The 17,875-nt window shown below is 35.5% G+C and overlaps 1 protein-coding gene across 6 annotated transcripts in view; it reads left to right on the top strand.

Annotated features, from left to right (window-relative positions):
• Nucleotides 1-17,875, top strand: part of ESRRG (estrogen related receptor gamma) — a 704,143-nt gene that overhangs the window by 453,644 nt on the left and 232,624 nt on the right. The gene's annotated exons all lie outside the window — the stretch shown is intronic.

Here is a 17,875-nt window from a genome sequence, read left to right as displayed (position 1 = left end):
TTGCATCAACCTGAAGGAAGATATTGGAAATATAAGGGAAGTATTTGTTCATTTGCTCCGTTCTCAGATGAACTGGATTTAAAGAAGGGGTAAGGAATTAAAGTATATCATCAACTTGCTTTAATTCACTTAAAAAGGAAATACTGCTGGGCCCTGTTTTTATTTGTTTCAAATCTATATGTTTAAAGTCTTGGCTGCTATAGCCCACTCAAAAAATATTACTATACATGAAAAAGTTTAGAGCATTTCCCAAATTAAGTCCCCCTAAAGACATAAAATTTATTTTTTACTACATAAATAACTGTCCTGTTTATTATCTATTATAAGTTGGGCCCTAATTAATGCTGAATCAGATCCTTTTCAAAATTCAAGTCACTAAATGCATTGTGACATGTGCTTTAAAAAATGCTATTTTCGAGTATAACATATAAAATTGATTATCTCTAGGAGAGAATTTGGAACAAAAAGTTTTAAAAGCATGTTAAAATTGTTTTACATATAATTGGGAATAATTATTTTTAAAAGTGCTATCTTTTTTAGGGTCCTAAAATACCATTTATCATATTGAACTATTTCTGATCTGACATTAATAGATTATGAGTGTGTTTATAGAAGACTAATGGTTGATGCCTGTTCCCTCCATTAGGAACTGAGTGGAACAAAATGGTGGTAGTTGAATCTTTGGTACTTTGGAGGATGCAGGATCTAATCCAAATGGGTGCTTTCTTTCATACACGCAGATATAGTACATCTAGGTCTTTAAATCTGACAAAGTAATCGATTGTGGTTGCATTTATCCTTTTGTTTCCAAGGCTTATATATTTTTTGGAATGTCTTTTTGATATGATAAGAACAACTATAGAGATTAATAGTCTCATTCCAAGGATACCCTGTTAGATTAAGAGTGGTTAAGGTACTTCCTCGTTGTTCTAGGTTACATGACCTTCCACTTAATTTTATGACATTCAGCAAAGACACTTAACCTTTTTTGGGTTGGAACAAACTAGGGGGATTAGAAAGGGTAGTGATGGACATACTGTGTCAGTAACGTTATGTCTGTGATTTGAGGTTCAGGATCTTAAATGTGAAAATTCAAAAATTCAACTTAAAATGGTGATAACACCTTCTCTACATAACTCAATGGGTGGCTATATTTCATGATGTTAAAATGCTTTGAAAAATCACAAAAGGTATCCAAATACAAAGTATTACTTACTACCTTGTGACTTAGCATGGGGAAGATTTGACTCTGGAGAAATAATTGTTGGGATTTGGCATTCAACTGATAATAACTCAAATCCATAGTTAGAAAATGTTGTATTTTCCATTTAATACCTTTTCTTTAAGGGAGAATCTCCTTTTGAGGTTGTAGTAGTAGGGATTTTGTTGTCTTGGTAGGTCCAACACCAGAGGGCAATGTAAACACATTTTAACTATTTTTCACATTTCGTTCTGGTATATATGCACAATCAAGCATGAAACATTTGGTGACCTTTTAATTTTTCCTTTTTGAATTTTGATCTGTGCTTGAAAGGCTTGGGAAATATTCCCACTTAAGATGCTGTAGAATAGTGGAAAGAACCCAACGTTTAGAGTCAGAGGACCTGGGTTCAAATCTTGCTTCTGCCATTTACTACCTGTGTGACCTTGTTCAAATCACTTAACTTCTCTGTCCAAATTACTTAGCCTCATGAATAAAATGAAGGGAAGAGTTCAGGGTGGGAGATGGACTAAATGACTTATTTGATCAGTTCCCGCTCCATGAAACTATTGTTTATGGAAGGTAACATTTTCTCCAGCTAGGTCTGCATATAGAAATAAATAATTGTCCTTCCTGCTACCTACCCTCCAAAAACTTTCAGGTCTTCGGTGGTGGCACCATTATATTTCTAATAGAGTTTCTTTCATTAGACTAGCTAGTCTTTATATTTATGGGTAAAGGTAAGGAGGAAGCTGGGGAAGTCACAAAAGGACATAAATTTGGGACTGTGGTTAGGGGATCAATTTCTCAAATGAGAAAATGCACAAATTCAACTGGAAATTAAAAGTTTTTTTTTTTTTACTTCTGTCAAATGAAATGGCTACAGTAATAAGGTAGAGTTATTAAAATATGTTGATTTTTAAAAAACTCCATTCAACAAATGGTCATTTTATCCCTTCATCTCCTCCATAACCCTACCAAAAAACCTTACCGGACAAACCCTAAGCTATTCTGAAGGGGGTTGGACATTATTAGAGGAAAGGAATAAATTGTCGATTCCTTTGAAGTTCTGGTAAATTTTTGTTGTCATTAGCTTGGACCTTCGACCACCTTTACGGATAGGTGTTTATCAAGTTATATATCATCCAAGATGGTTTGAGGTGGGATTGCTCTACTGGGAAGCATTTTGAATGTTGAATGTTGAATGTTAAGCTTGTTCCTTTGTATGGTTTAGAAATCTCTGTTGTCCAGAATTGTACAGATAAGGCAGACCCATTTGCTTTATTGTCAGGCCTATGAAGCTGCATAGAAATGCTAATGTGACATAAGGGGCTGTGCTTGGGAAGGTCTTGGTGCTTTTTTCTCTTACTGTGCAGTCCCTTATAAGAAAATTCCTAAGGAATACAAGATCTGCCTGTGTGTGTACAGACATACACAAGCACACAGACTCGCACACACACAGAAGCACTTAATTAACTACAAGTTACAGCAAAGACTTTGCCAAGGAAAATGCATCCCTGGTGTAGATGCCTTTATTTTCATTCAGTGACACTGCTTGGTTTTTAACTCCCTTATCAAGAGCTGCATGAACTGCCCAGACTAAATTGGGAGCATCTCCACACTGTTTGACAAATAGATTTTTTGTAAACTGATTTAGCCTTTTCATTGTTTGCATTTCATTATATAGCAGACTTCATGTCACAAAATCGGTATTCATTCAAAATAGAGAATTTAGAGATAGGAATGTAGCCAGATAAAAAATATTGCACAGGTCAGGCCTATTAACCATAGAATAATAGCAAGTCAGTGATCCAAGGGGTTGTTCTTCAGCGGGGAAGGACTAACATAACTGGGGTCAGGAATTAGACCTCAGGACTTTAGATGTGGCTGTAGCCAGATTTACAAGTAAATCTACAGGGAAAACTGTAAAAAATGAAGGAGTTGCATAGCATATACCATGTGAAAGGAGAGTCTGCCCTTTTTATCCTAAATCTCATAACTGGGCAGGTGGCAGGGGATAGGGTTGAGAATAAAGGGAGAATAAAAATTTGGATCTGTTTAACTGCCTTTTTCTATTTTGAAATTCTCCAGCTCTGTTAGGGTTAGGAGAATAAACCTTTAGAAAAAGAAAGAAAGGAAGAAATTAGGAATGGAAATGGTTCTCATTTTATGACCAAGTCCTTTTTAGACCAAGCCTATTAGCATTTTCAGAATACATATCAAGTTAAGGCCAACAGAAGAAAACAGCTTCATCTAAACTGGGAGCCTTTATACTTAAGTGGGGAGTAAATCAGGTCAGTAAGGAGAGTCCTTTCATTCAACAAACATTTATTAGTCATCTTCTATGTGTCAGATACTATGTGGGATAAACATTTTAATGACAGTCTCTCCCCACATGGAGCTTACATTTAAGTAAGGTCCACAAATTGTGGTTATATCTTGCTTTATTTACATTTTAAAATAGTGTATTGAGTTTTTAGCATGTTTTTGCAGAATTGGAAATTTGCTTTGAAAGCAGTTTAAACTCTAAAATACTACAGACACACATGTACATACACACTCATTAATGTCAAGTAATATGTTTAAAAACCAATACCATGGGGGCAGCTAGATGGCGCAGTGGTTAAAGCACCGGCCCTGGATTCAGGAGTACCTGAGTTCAAATCCGGCCTCAGACACTTGATACTTACTAGCTGTGTGACCCTGGGCAAGTCACTTAACCCCCACTGCCTGCCAAAAAACAACAACAACAACACACAATAAAAAAAAAACAATACCATGAGATGAGGAGTTATTTAATTTTTTTTTTTTTGGTTCAAGTTGTTCATTTGGTTCTTTGTGTAATTATATGAAAAGTTGGCATCAGTAGTAATAAAACAGTGTGATTAAGTTTGTAGCTTTTTTTCAATATTTTTGGAATGGTATGTCCTTCTCTAACATCTTTTTCCATGGTGTTAAGTAAGGTTTCAGTGGAATTAGTACGATCCCATGGCCTAACATGTAAAGCATGTATGTACATGGACAAAATTTTTATTGCAAACATTGCTGTTTTATTAGGGAATTTTCCCGGTGCTTAGTATATTATTTACATTATATTGGTAAGTGATGAGATTCAGAGAAAGCGCAGATCTTCGTAGCTAGAGCCAATGAAGGGAGTGTACTCACCCCGCAATCCTTATCCTGATTTTGCAGAATGGGTCATTGGCTATCTTGGTAGGCTATCAAATGGTCAGTCTATTTTTTAGATTTACATAATCCATTTGCAAAGTTTATTTTATAGTAGTTTTCATCATAGCTTTAGAACTGGAGATGACAGTCTAGAATTTATTTGTTTTATTTCTTAAGTTCAGAATAAAATAAAATTTAAAAATAAAATAAAATCTTGTCTAAACTAGACATTTTATAGATGAAAATGATGAAGCCCAGGGAGACAATGATCAAATAGCAGTATAGATAGGATGAAAACTCAGGCCTTTTGACCCAAAATTTGGTGGTCTTTCAACTATACTGCCTCCCATGGTATTTCTGTTGATATTATTGTTGTTTGTTTTCATAACAATGATTCTTTCAGTTTCATCTTAGGCAGATTAGTGGGGAAAAATACAGAATCTGAAGTTAAAAAAACTTAGGTGTCTCTTACCACCGACCGAGCAAGTCACTTAAAGTCTCTATATCCTTATTTCCTTTTTGGTAAATGGGGATAATAATACTCACAAGTTAGCTGTAAATATAAAATGAGACCCTGAATGTGAAATGTTGTATACCACCAAAGGGACATATAAATGCAGGCTAATATTACTAATAAATGGAAAAATTATTTACTAGATCCTATGGCCCACTTGCAACAATTTCCAAGTCTATCATCTATACAACAAATCCAAGAAAAGAGATTTCCCATTCTCAATGTCACCTAAAGTGCCTCTTTGCCCAAGGTTGATTCTAGAAAGTTCAGGAATCTAAGAAAGGTTATATTTTTGTTTTAGCTGTAGTTAAATAAGTCCTATTACAACTAATGATGATGATGGGGGGCAGCTAGGTGGCGCTGTGGGTAAAGCACTGGCCCTGGATTCAGGAGGACCTGCGTTCAAATTTGACCTCAGAGGGCAGCTAGGTGGTGCAGTGGATGGAGCACTGGCCCTGGAGTCGGGAGTGCCTGAGTTCAGATCTGGCCTCAGACGATTGACACTTATTAGCTGTGTGACCCTGGGCAAGTCACTTGACCCCAATTGCCTCACAAAAAAACAAAAAAAACCAAAAACCAAAACAAAACAAATTTGGCCTCACACATTTGACACTTCCTAGCTGTGTGACCCTGGGCAAGTCACTTAACCCTCATTGCCCCACCAAAAAAAAAACCCCAAAATGATGATGATGATGAAGAAGAAGAAAAGCCTGGTTATAGCTTCTATCTCCAAATTTTTGGTTTTACTTCAAAACTTAGACCAGAGACAGATGATGAATTTAGGAGACATTATATCACTATTTTTTCCCCATAATTTTAAATTAAGAGATCAGTGAGTTTAAAAGAATTAACTGAATCAGCAAAAAGGCAGACATTTTAATTTGAATTGTGAAGACTGGAAAAACTAAATTCTGGGTCATACTGACTCCTGGGTCATTCAAACTCCTTTGTTTGAATTAAGTAAAAGTTCTATTCTTTAGTATATATGACTCAATTTACTTTTTTCCTCCTTCTGCCTCTAATCATTTCACTCTACTATGTAATTTAAGTATCATCAATAAGTATGTCTCAGCTGGTAGGTTGGGGTGTGTGTGTGTGTGTGTGTGTGTGTGTGTGTGTATGAGAGAGAGAGAGAGAGAAGTGGCCCAGAGAAAGTAATATGTTTTTTAAATCAATCCCTGGAAATGTGCCTGTGGCTTCAAGAAAGTCCATAGGCTGCTTTATTGAGACCAATTTGGGCCACCTCAGGGTTGCTGATATGTTTCTGAGGATAATTTCAGTGTTTAAATATTGGTAATAGATTACTTTAGACTGTTGTAACCCAGAACACTGAATGAAAAACATAGACAAATACACCTTCCAGTCTTTTCCCAGTCTGTCTTTGATCTTATACAATCATTCCTTCAATATAAAGGAGGAAAAATGGAGAATATTCTAAAATACAGGCAATTCATATCTATTGATTTAGTACCCCTAGAGGAAATAGCCTTAGCCTTCCTTTTCCTTTACTTAACTCTGGATGTTTTCCTTTTTAACCAAAATATACTTGCATACAATGAGTGTTTAAGTGAGAAGAAAGAATTAATAATAATAATAATAATAATTACAATAAACAATTACATCAAATTTTAAAGTTTCAAAAAATAACTTTAAGTGAAGGTAGATAATGAAAGAAGTGTTATTCTCAAAATATTGTTATTCTCACAAATGTTAACAAAATTTTCTCTGACAATCTCAGAAGACAGTTCACCAATCAATATCAATGTATCAATAGGAAGATTGTTTACAGGATGAGTATGGTAGTTATACAGCAGTGCATTTTAGTGAAATGATCACAAAATGTGGGGTGAGGGCTCAGATTCTAGTCCTGGTTCAGCTTCTAATTTGTTGTATTCCCATGGGCAAGTTGAATATAAGTTACTAGAGGGTAAGACTTGTCTTTTTTAATCTTTGTAGTTCCCCTGTGCCTTTTATATGGCCATATGATCCCTGAATTTAGTTAAAGTCACTTCAATTCTAGACACTTCAGTTTTCATATCTATATTATGAGGGATTTGGTTTGGGCCAAGTGGTCTCTTAAGCCCCTTCCAGCCCTAACATTCACTGAATCTGTGGTTACTCTCGTTTTAATTGATTCTTTGTGAATCTCCATCAAGGATACTGCTTGCTAATTCACCAGTCTTTCAGATGTGTTTCTGTAGTTTATAGCAGAATATATGAGAATGGAGGTATGGTAAGAGTACAATAGAAAATGAAAGACAGATAATTTTTATTTAAATAAATAGGATAAAATAGAACTATCTTCTCAAATTAGAGGAATATTAATCAAGTCTGATAAAAGTAAGCCAAATATTTATGTCTTTACATCTCAAATATTGATTAAGATTGAATAATTGAATAGGACTAACTGCCTAATCAATAAGAATGAGCCTGATAGTGGGACAGGAACTCCAGCAGTAATGGAAAGCTGGCCACAAAAATATCACATTAGGTAGAATAATGTCTCATTGAATAATCTTTGTTAATACAGTGTTGGGGGGGGGGCGGGGGAGGGGGGGGTAAATGTGAACTTTCCCCATCCCAGTTGTCTTAGCTGTGGCATGTTCAGATAGGACATGTAGCCCTGAGGGACACACAGTTCTCATACACTGCAATTTAAAGACAGGACAAAAAAGAGAAGCAAGGAAAAGGGGTAACACTTTACCCTAGTTCATCTCTTGACGTCTAAGCTTCCTCAAAAGCCTGCCCACTGGGTGTCTTCTGGATCCTAGCTTCTTAAACTGTGGGTTGAGGCCCCATATAGGGTCATGAAAAATTTGGCAACAGTTAAAGGTTAGGTATACCTATTTTATATACCTTGGTGTCACGTAGATATTTCTTGGGCAAAAAGGGGGCGCGAGTGGAAAAAGTTTTAGAAATCCTGCTCTAAATGTCCTGTTAGCCTCTCAAACTCAACATGTCCAAAATGGACATTCCTTAACCTCCCTGCCCAAACTTGTTCTTCCTTTCCTTGTTTTTGTTGAAGGTACTACCCCTATCCTCACAGTCCCCTAGAAAAAAATAACCCAGGAGTCATCCATAATTCTTTCTTCTTCCTCAGCACCCACAGTGAGTTTCTAAGCCTTGCCCATTCTGCTTTAGTAGGGGCTTAGTAAATTTTTATTGGATTACTTAGTGAAAGGAAAGAAGAGAGAAAAAAAGGAAGTAGGTGGAAGTTACAGTGCTTCACAAAAGTCTCCCAAATAATTTAGCTTTGAGGATAGTTTGGGCATTAAAAAAAAATCCTCGTGACTTAATAGCAAGAGGTGAAGAAAACTGGTAATTTCATTTTCAACAAACATGATGGGTTAAGGGAATGTGAGTAGTTTGCAGGAGTTATGTAATGTTCTGGAAAGACTTCTGTGGCATATCAAGAAGAATAAAATATGTGCCATGAAATAATGTAAAAAGTGCTTTCAACAGAAAGTAAAGGAGAAAAAGAATTAAAAAAGGGCTAAGGTGTGTCCTAACTAATGTCAAGAGGTTAGAGGATGAAAATTTATGTCTCAGAGTAGGAAAATAAAAAGGATCCTTAAATTATATTTAATAGTTTTTACTAATTTCTCAGAGTAGGTAAGACTATACCTTCTGAAGAAAAAGCACCTGTTTGTATTCCACAAAATGATGGGTAACTACATGTTTTGCTTTGTGGCCATCTAGTATTAATCAAAGGAAAAAGAGACAAATTATGGGTGTTGGCATCTCCCTGCTGAGAGATCTTGAATAGGCTTTGTATTGACTTGACATGAACAGGTGGTATTTTTTTTCTTCCAAGAGAAAATATCCAGGACCTGACATGTCATACCTGACAACTATTACCAACTCTTGGTGATTCATATAAGAATATAATATACTGTCAAGAAACTTAGAAATTATCTAAAAAGCTAATTAAATCTAGCTGACTAATTGATATCACCTGATAACCAGAACAGGAAGCATACTGGTGGGGGCTTGTGAATTATTAGCATTAGAACATACAACCCTCACCTTCTCAGGACAACCTCTGATGTATGTATTAGCCACATTCTGGGGACCCAAAGTAGAGATACAATATATTTGCCTATGAGGAAGCTATAAACTTGAAAGATGAAAGATGGTGCAAAGCATTTAGGTGAGAAACATAACCAGTTCTTGGACTCAAGAAGGAAATGAATCATGAGTTACAGAAGCAGATCAGAAGCTGGATTTAAGGCAGGGTTTAGTAATGATGACAGGTTTTTAACTATCCAAATATCTCCTATAACTCCCTCTCTGCTTCATATATATATATATATATATATATATATATATATATATATATATACACACACACCAAGGATTAAGACTGTCATGTTCCAGTTAAGAATGACAATAATGCAAATGTCCAGAAAGAGTTGTCTTATGATAGCTACCAGGGACAACATAAAGGGTTTTTAAAGCTATTGGGGGTGGTGGCGGGGAGGACAAGTAGATCAATATACAGGTAAGATTATACAGGGAGAGGGGCAGCTAGGTGGTGAAGTGGATAGAGCACTGGCCCTGGAGTCAGGAGTACCTGAGTTCAAATCCGGCCTCAGACACTTAACACTTACTGGCTGTGTGACCTTGGGCAAGTCACTTAACCCCAATTGCCTCACTAAAATAAAAAAAAAAAAGATTATACAGGGAGGATGGGACAGTGATAGTAGATGCATGGGTGAAGGCAGAACTACTAAACTTTTATTTTGCTTCTGCTTTTTCTTTTTTTTTGGGTTGTTTTTTTTGTGTGTGAGGCAATCGGGGTTAAGTGACTTGCCCAGGGTCACACAGCTAGTAAGTGTTAAGTGTCTGAGGCCAGATTTGAACTCAGGTACTCCTGAATCCAGGGCCGGTGCTCTATCCACTGCGCCATCTAGCTGCCCCTGCTTCTGCTTTTTCTAAAAAGGAGAATGATACAGTGAAATACAGATAAAAATGGTGAAATGGTGAACTCTGCAACAGAGAAGTGAGGAAAGACTAAGAGTTTTACAGCCATCTGTCCTCAGTGAGTTAAAGTTACCAGATAGCATGAGCTAGAATTTCTAGCTGTTGAATCATTGTTTTGGTCTTTGAAAGAAGGGTGGGAATTTTCGAAAATGGCAAGAAGTTGGAAGATGTTGCTTTAAATGATAGTATGTAGAATTGTCATTGTGTAAAGTACTTAGTACAGTGCCTGGCACATAGTAGACACTTAAATGCTTCTTGCACATCTTTCATGTGAGAAAACAACCTTAGAGGTGAAGTGACTTCTCCAGTGTCATACAGGTAATAAATAAGTAGCAGGGAGGCAGCTAGGTGGTGCAGTGGTTAGAGCACTGAACCCAAAGTCAAGAAGATTCATCTTCATGAGTTCAAATCTGGCTTCAGACACTTACTAGCTTTATGACCTCCAGGCAAATCACTTAACTCTTTGCCTCAGTTTCCTCATCTATAAAATGAACTGGGGAAGGAAATGTCGAACCACTCTATTATCTTTGCTAAGAAAACCCGAAATAGACTCACAAAGAGTCAGACACAACTGAAAGGACTGAACAACTACAATAAAAGTAGCAGAACCAGAATGTGAATTCTGGGAATATAGTTGAGTGATTATTGAAGGCAAGTCTAATTAATTCAGATTTGATTTTGGAATGAAATGCAGCACTTTAAAGTCATTAACTAGTTAACAGAAGGAGTTTGACTTTGCCCTAAAACAGTAAAGATATGCCACTGAGATAAAATGACATTTACCTTCAAGACTCTGCCTATTCTCCTCCACAACTGCACCCCAAACCCCAATTGATGGAGGATCATTTCTTTCAATATTCCCAGGAATCAAATCATTTAGATAATCCCAGGAATTGGGGTGTGGCAGATCCTTTAAAATAAGCTAATTGGCTGGCAGCCCTGATTGTCAGAACTAACAAGCATCTCTGCAGAGACTAGTTCTGGACGCCGAAGACCACCTGACCTGTCCTCATGGGGCTTCCCATCATGGCGGGGCTTCCCTCATTATAATTTGGCCAGGTTCATGCAGGTTCACGGGTGCCCGCCAGGGCCTCCAATTCTAACCAAAGATGGGGTCACAGAAACCCCAAATCACAACCAATTCCTTACAGACAATAATTTGAAAACGTTCCACTTTGTAAGGATGGTGATTCATGAATTAGGGGAGATTCTTTAACGATTTTTTTAAAAACTGAAAATAAATACTATTTTGCAAACAGGAATGCTGGTGCATGTTTTCCTGTACCAAATACCTTCCCAAACAGCTATGCTCTTTGGCAGGCAGTCTGAAGAAATAGTTAAAGGTTAAAATAGCTTCAGCCTTTGTTAAAATTTACCACTTTAATATTTAGGGTTCTAATTTAGTGAAAGGTGAATTAATCTGTTTCTTTTTTTCTCATCACTGATGAAAATTGTCTTTGATTTGTTTAGTTTTCTAATTCAAGTGGTAACTGAGCTCTGAAAAAAATGTAGTCTTTAATTATGTTATTTGCTTTTCTGCAACATAGAGTTTGATTGGAGAAAGCTTAACAATACAAAGTAGTTGTGCATATATTGATAAACCACAAACGGGATAAAGACCCTAGAGGAGAGGTGGTAATAATAATGGAAAGTGGCAGGTATACCTCAATTAATAACCTCAGATCTTGGTTTACATTCAGATACTTTTCATTAGCTTTGGCTTCTCTTTTCTTTCATATTTTCATCAGCCAGAGATGAAAAAGAGGTATAAAGGCTCTTCTATTTTTAATATCTCTTGGGTTAGAATTACTTTTTTTTTCTGTAAATGACACTTTTGTTTCCCTAGAGTTTTGAATAGGGTGTGATTCCTAGAATGAAATTTCTTGTTTTTTGGTTTTTTTGGGGGGGGACAATGAGGGTTTAGTGACTTGCCCAGGGTCACACTGCTAGTAAGTATCAAGTGTCTGAGGCCGAATTTGTCTGAGGTCCTCCTAAATCCAAGGCCTGTGCTTTATCCACTGCACCATCTAGCTGCCCCCTAGAATGAAATTTCTAGGGAAGATATGCTAAATGCAAATGTTTAATCCTTTGCCACTGATTAATTTTCTTCCATTTTCCCCCAGCTTCCCTATAAAGTGAAGAAAAACGTGAAAAAAGTCAATACTATAGTATCTGTGGTCTCTTAATAGAAATTGGTTATCAGAAGATGATGCTATATGGCAATTCCCCTTGTGGCTTTTGTTTTCACTGTTTAAGCACGATAATACCAATGAAGAGAAACATTTCTAAAATACATAGTTTGAGAAAGTTTTACATTGTGCTCAATAACCAGACATCCTTTCCCTTTCAGGTCAGATGAGGAGCATATTCCTGTGTAATCCTTGTAGGTAATATAGTCTTTGGCATTGAGGAAACATGGAAAAGATTTCTGAGGCAATGTTACCTGCTAGTTCAACATGATGTGTCTGTTTGTTAATCAGTGAACATGAGAACAAAGAAAGGCAAAAGATATCTTGGAAGTGAAGCATAGGTATAATTAATATTACCCATTACTGATCCTGGTTTGTTTGATTTTTTGTGTGTAATTGTTTGTTTTCTCTTACCATGCCCCTGCCTTTCTCTACTTGGAAAATATTTCTAAAGAGATCTTTGTTCCATATTGAACAGAAATATATATTTCAATTGATAGAGTTCAGTAATCTGTTAAATTTGGAGATCTCCTCTGAAAGTGGGAGAAGTTCTTTAATCAACAAGTATTGTGTCACTAAAATCTCTGGTAGTCAATAAACTAAAAAGAAAGGGAAGAGAAAGTCAGAAGGTGGAATGGGTAAGAAAACTCTTACAATTTCTCCATTTCCATTTACACTCACCTGTCTTTCATTTATGACATGGAAGATTAATAGTATTTCATGTTTTACTTTACTCTAGTTAGTATGTTGGGAAAGTTGCATAAGGATTTTAATATGCAGTTGGGAAGTATCCTGTATAAATTTTCCCTTTCCCATTCTACTGTTATGGTAGTAGATTGTGTTGTTTGTGCAATGTTATTAGCAGATGTGACAGCAAATTCATGTCTTTGGCAGTGTGTGAACAAATTTAGTCATTGAATGTTAAATCATTCCTTTTTGAATCAACCCATGCTAGAATAGTAATAAGAACAATAACAGTAATTATTGAAATCCAGAAGCTAAGAAAAGTTGAAAGAAGATGGTTTAAGAGTGATGGAAGATAGACTTATGTGTTGAAATCCCATCCATTCTCTCTTTCTTCCCTTTCCCTCTCTTTTAAAACACACACACACACACACACACACACACACACACACACACACACACGGATTTTCTTGGGCAGTCAGCTATAGATAAAGTAATTTCATAGGACTGTCCTCATCAGGTAAATTTACTTAAACATGATATACCTTCTCTCACTCCCACTCCACCTTGTCTTGCATTTAGTAATTATATATTAACAGGTGATTGTGTCATCTTGGTAAAGACTATTGGTATTTTCATTGGCAGAATCTTTTTCTCATGTTCAGGTACCAAAGTAGGGAGGAGAAAAAATACCCAATACCTTTCATCTCTTTCTTCAATTAGTAAGATTTAAAACTTTAATGCCAATAGGGGGATAATTAATAAAGGACTTTAAAAAAGTATTTCAGAAAAAAATAAACATATCCGGTGAAGAATTTAGCATATTTGGAATCTGAATATTAAACATGTCCCGCAAAAATGGTTTCTTTAATTTTCTTTTCAAAGTGTTTTCCGAACAAGAGGAGAAAAATAAAGAGGAAAAATATCAAAGCAGTACTGCACTTTCCTAATTTTGGACAATAATAACATAGTCATGATAGAGTCAACAATTTATTGCTTTGAAAAGAAGTAGAGATTTGATCTCCTCTTAGGTTTGTTGTTTATCATAATCATCTTTCAAGTGAAAAGGCTAATTTACTCTTTCTATAGGAATATTTTAAGCATCATTATCATAATATCACAGCTGCCTGAAAAGGTCTAAAATGGGACCTTGACCTTGAATGTTTTCTGTAGTGCTTAACATTCAAGAAACAATATAACCAACTCATTTATTAATCCATAATTTCAAAATGTTAACTCTTACTCTGTAAATACAGCCCATAGTGATTCTTTAAATCTTGCAGCAACTAAAAAAAAGTGCATTTGGTATTTTAATAGAGTAAATGTCTGAGATTTTCAAAACTTCTATTGGGAATACACTAGAACTAAAGTAAGTTTTCCCTTTGGTATCACACTAGCTTATGATTTAATTTTTACTGACATTCCAGCAGTCATATTATTAGTTTCACAAAATGAAAGTGAAAATAATCCTGTATTAATTAAACAGAGTAATGGAATTCCTTCCTTTAGTTTATCTGAGCTATTTTAGACAGTAACAGACTTTCTCTCCCCCCCCTTTGCCCCTTTGAACAAGCTCACACAGGAAAGGGGTTTTGATGGGTTATAAGGGAAGTGTGGCAGCTAGATGTGGTGATTTGCTCTGCCGCTAGCTATTTAATATACCTCAACTAATTGTACTCCCCAATTTGGGTCTAGGATGGAGGGACAGGATGACTTTTGTGAATATGTTTGTAGACTTTGAAGAATTTTTAAAAATATTGATTCTCATCAATTTAGCCAGTCCTTTAAATACCAATTTTGTGCCTTACAAATGAAAAACACATTTTAAGGAGTTGATGAATTGTTGAGGTTTTGGTAGTAAATTCGTGTACTACTATCATTCTGACTTCTGAAGTCAGAAAAGGTGTGTATCTTTTAGAGTCTGGGTTTGAGAAGGAAATAATTAGCTAATGCTCATCTTAATTCTTTTTATAATAAATGTTATCTCTGAGCAGTGCTAGATAAAAGATAACATAAGTCATACAAATATACTTTTCTAAGCATTACAGAATTGGGCGAACATCTGCCCAGCTAGTTTAATGAGCAGCATTCTCAAAGCCAACATTTATTGCACACTTTATAGTTTTAAAGGTACACTTAGCTTTTCATGGAAAAAACCCAACAAAAATGACAAATATGAAATACAAACTCATGTGTAACTCAAAAGTAGTGTGACAATCATAGAAATTTTAATACTAATCATTTAGTTGTAAAACATGTATTTGAATTGTATACTCATTTTTATGATTCCTTCCAGTTACCTTTTAGAGTATTGAAAAGGGAACTGCAAACATTCTTTCATAGTACAGCTCAAAATGCAAAAAGAGTAAGTACTTTGTGGCCAACTTTAATGAAAACATAAGATTTCATTGCTAAAATTGGCCAGGTTTTAGGAATTAGGATATGATTCTGATTGGAGAGCCCAAAGACTCAAAAATGCAATTTTTATGTGTATAGAAAACTTGTGGTTTGCTTTTATATGGAAGGAAATCACCTTTTTACTTGCAGGGGCTTGGGGAGGTGGGAGAGTGTACTGCTTCTTTAAAATGCTAAAGTGAAGGAAGCATCTTCTTTACCTTGTGGCCTGTGGGTTAGCTGTGGTTTAAGAATAAGGTTGTTTAGAAATTCAGGAGTTACAGGGTTGTTTAAAGATGAAGATGTTGAAAGATTTACATAGGGATAATTATATGCACAGTCTGATGGTCTGATATAGACTTAGCTCATTAATGTTCTTTGGGAGACAGTCAAGAAAGCTTCTTTTATTTGACTCCATTATTCCTGCTTTGGTAGGCTTTAATGTGTAGATTTGATTGTCTGAATGTTGATATGTCTATCATGGGGTTTTTTGCTAGATTATTTAAAATAAAAATCTATTGTTCTTTTTACAATCACCCTGATCTTTATAGCAGACCTATTTCTTTTTCACCTTCCCCACCTCTCTATCCCCCACCATAGGGAAGTCTCTATGAATAGGAAAGGTTCTTGGGATGACTTAACTGTGTTTCTTTATAAAATGTCCTGGAACCTGTCCCAGAAGTTTAGTGCAATAGATTTTATTTTAAAATTTAAATTGGTTAAACTGAATTCAAGACAGTAGGAGTAATCTTAGGTCCTTGACTGGTAGAGGTGACACTTTGGCCCCAGGGGGGGAAAACACACTACTGTATGAAGTCCTATATAATACTTGTGGTCATTCAAGGAGCAGGGATTGCAGTGAAGGGAGCTCCTTGCCTGGATCAAAGATGGTTGGTGGAAAAGTCGTGATGGCATAATAGGGTAAAAATGTGTGTTCCGAATGTGTTTGTGTATGTGTGCATGTAACATGGAGGAATTCATACCTGAATATGTAAAAGTGTGCTTAAGGAAATATACCACCCAAAAATCCAAATAGGCAGTTCTGCAGACAAGTAAGTATAAAGAGTATAAAAATAAATTTAAAAATATTGAAAACATGAGATAACTTAGGCTTCTTCAGGCAATAATAATAAATTTGGCTAGAGATTCTTTTCTTTAGAATTGCTCTTTCAAAGGAGCAATAAATGCGGAACTGTCAGCATGATAATGCAAAGGAATTTGAATACAGCAAGGAGACTGCCATATGGATAGATGCCTTTTAAATAGTATTTGAGACTACTGGAGAACATTACTTTTTTATCAGAAGGATTCCTAAACATTGGAATTTTCTGTTTGCATGCCAAGAAAATATTTGCCATTGAATCAGTCACTGTTAATAATTTTAGGTTATTCAGAAATCAAAACTTGCGTGATATACGATGTATGTGTTTTTAATGCTGAAGTTGTTGTATTTTTAGGAATTTTTAGAAATCAAAATACCTTTGAAAGGGTTTTTACTTTTAAAAAACCTGTAAAAATGATTCAGTAGCTTGATTTAGATTTGATAAAGGCAATTCTTTTTTTGTCTTTCTGCTGTCTGCAGAGTGCTTGGATTTTCTTCTCCATCTCAGAGCTCTTTTAATTCACTGCTCACAACCAAATTTACATCTTAATTGCAGAGTTCACATTTAACAATATAGACAGCATAATGCTACTGGTAATTAAGCTCTTACTACCTGCTTTTATACAGTAGTCACAGACATAGTTTTGCTATGTTAGTTCCGATATAGAAACTTGCATGCATTTAGACCCCAAATATAAGTAACCAGGCCTACACTTTAAGTCTGGTTAAATACATGGCTAAAGGAAATTGCCTTCTCCTTTAGAAGGACAAAAAAAAGTCTCTCAATTTTTCTATTTTGGACTTTGACTTGGCGGTTCTATTTTAATATAGAAAAACTAGGAGATTTTATGAGAGGGTGCTTTGAGTTCTGATTTTCACATTCTGTGTATGTGTACTGATTGGTTTTGATAGCAAAGTATTCTTTTTATCTTGTAGGGGGTCTAGGCTTAAAAGATTTTGTGAGTATCACATGAGTTACAAAATTGTGTTGTATTCTCAGTGAGGTTGCAGTTTTCTTTTTGCTCTATAATTATCTGAAATCTATTGCAGTGGATGTTTGAGTTCATTAAAATAAAAAAAATACATAGCTTACAGAAAAATAAATATTATTTTCTGATTCTAAGGTTATATATTTTAAAAGTAGTTAAAAAAACAAACTCATTATTTTCTAGTTTTCTTAATCTACTTTTATGATCCTCAATTTCAAACTGCTTCATTCATTAACTTGTCTTAATGAGAGGCCAGGTGTCTGAGTTGCAAAAGATGATATTTTGCCAGGTCTAGATTCCTACTTAATTTTGAAATGTGCCATGTATGCAAATACACATGCACATACACATGACATGAAATATGCACTGGTGTCAAAATAATATCTGTATTTCTGTGTCCCACTCAGGTGGGAAGGATTTTTTTGGGGAAGGGAAAGTATAAAACTAAGACATTTATATTTCAAATTTTAACAATGCCAACTTTCCACAATGCAGTTCTCATCTAGGTAAATTAAATTTGTTTAGATTTAATGTACTATAATCACTTCTCCCTGCTCTACCCTCAGCAAGTGGAAAAATGATTGATTCCATAGTTGCTTATTTTCATTTTGTGAAAGTGTGCATCGAGAACATTTAGAAGAAGAGGAAATG

Source organism: Dromiciops gliroides, chromosome 4 (assembly GCF_019393635.1).
Source record: "Dromiciops gliroides isolate mDroGli1 chromosome 4, mDroGli1.pri, whole genome shotgun sequence".
Taxonomy (NCBI): domain Eukaryota; kingdom Metazoa; phylum Chordata; class Mammalia; order Microbiotheria; family Microbiotheriidae; genus Dromiciops; species Dromiciops gliroides.
The sequence above is the reverse complement of the archived record's forward strand: the minus strand, read 5'-3'. Positions and strand labels throughout refer to the sequence as shown.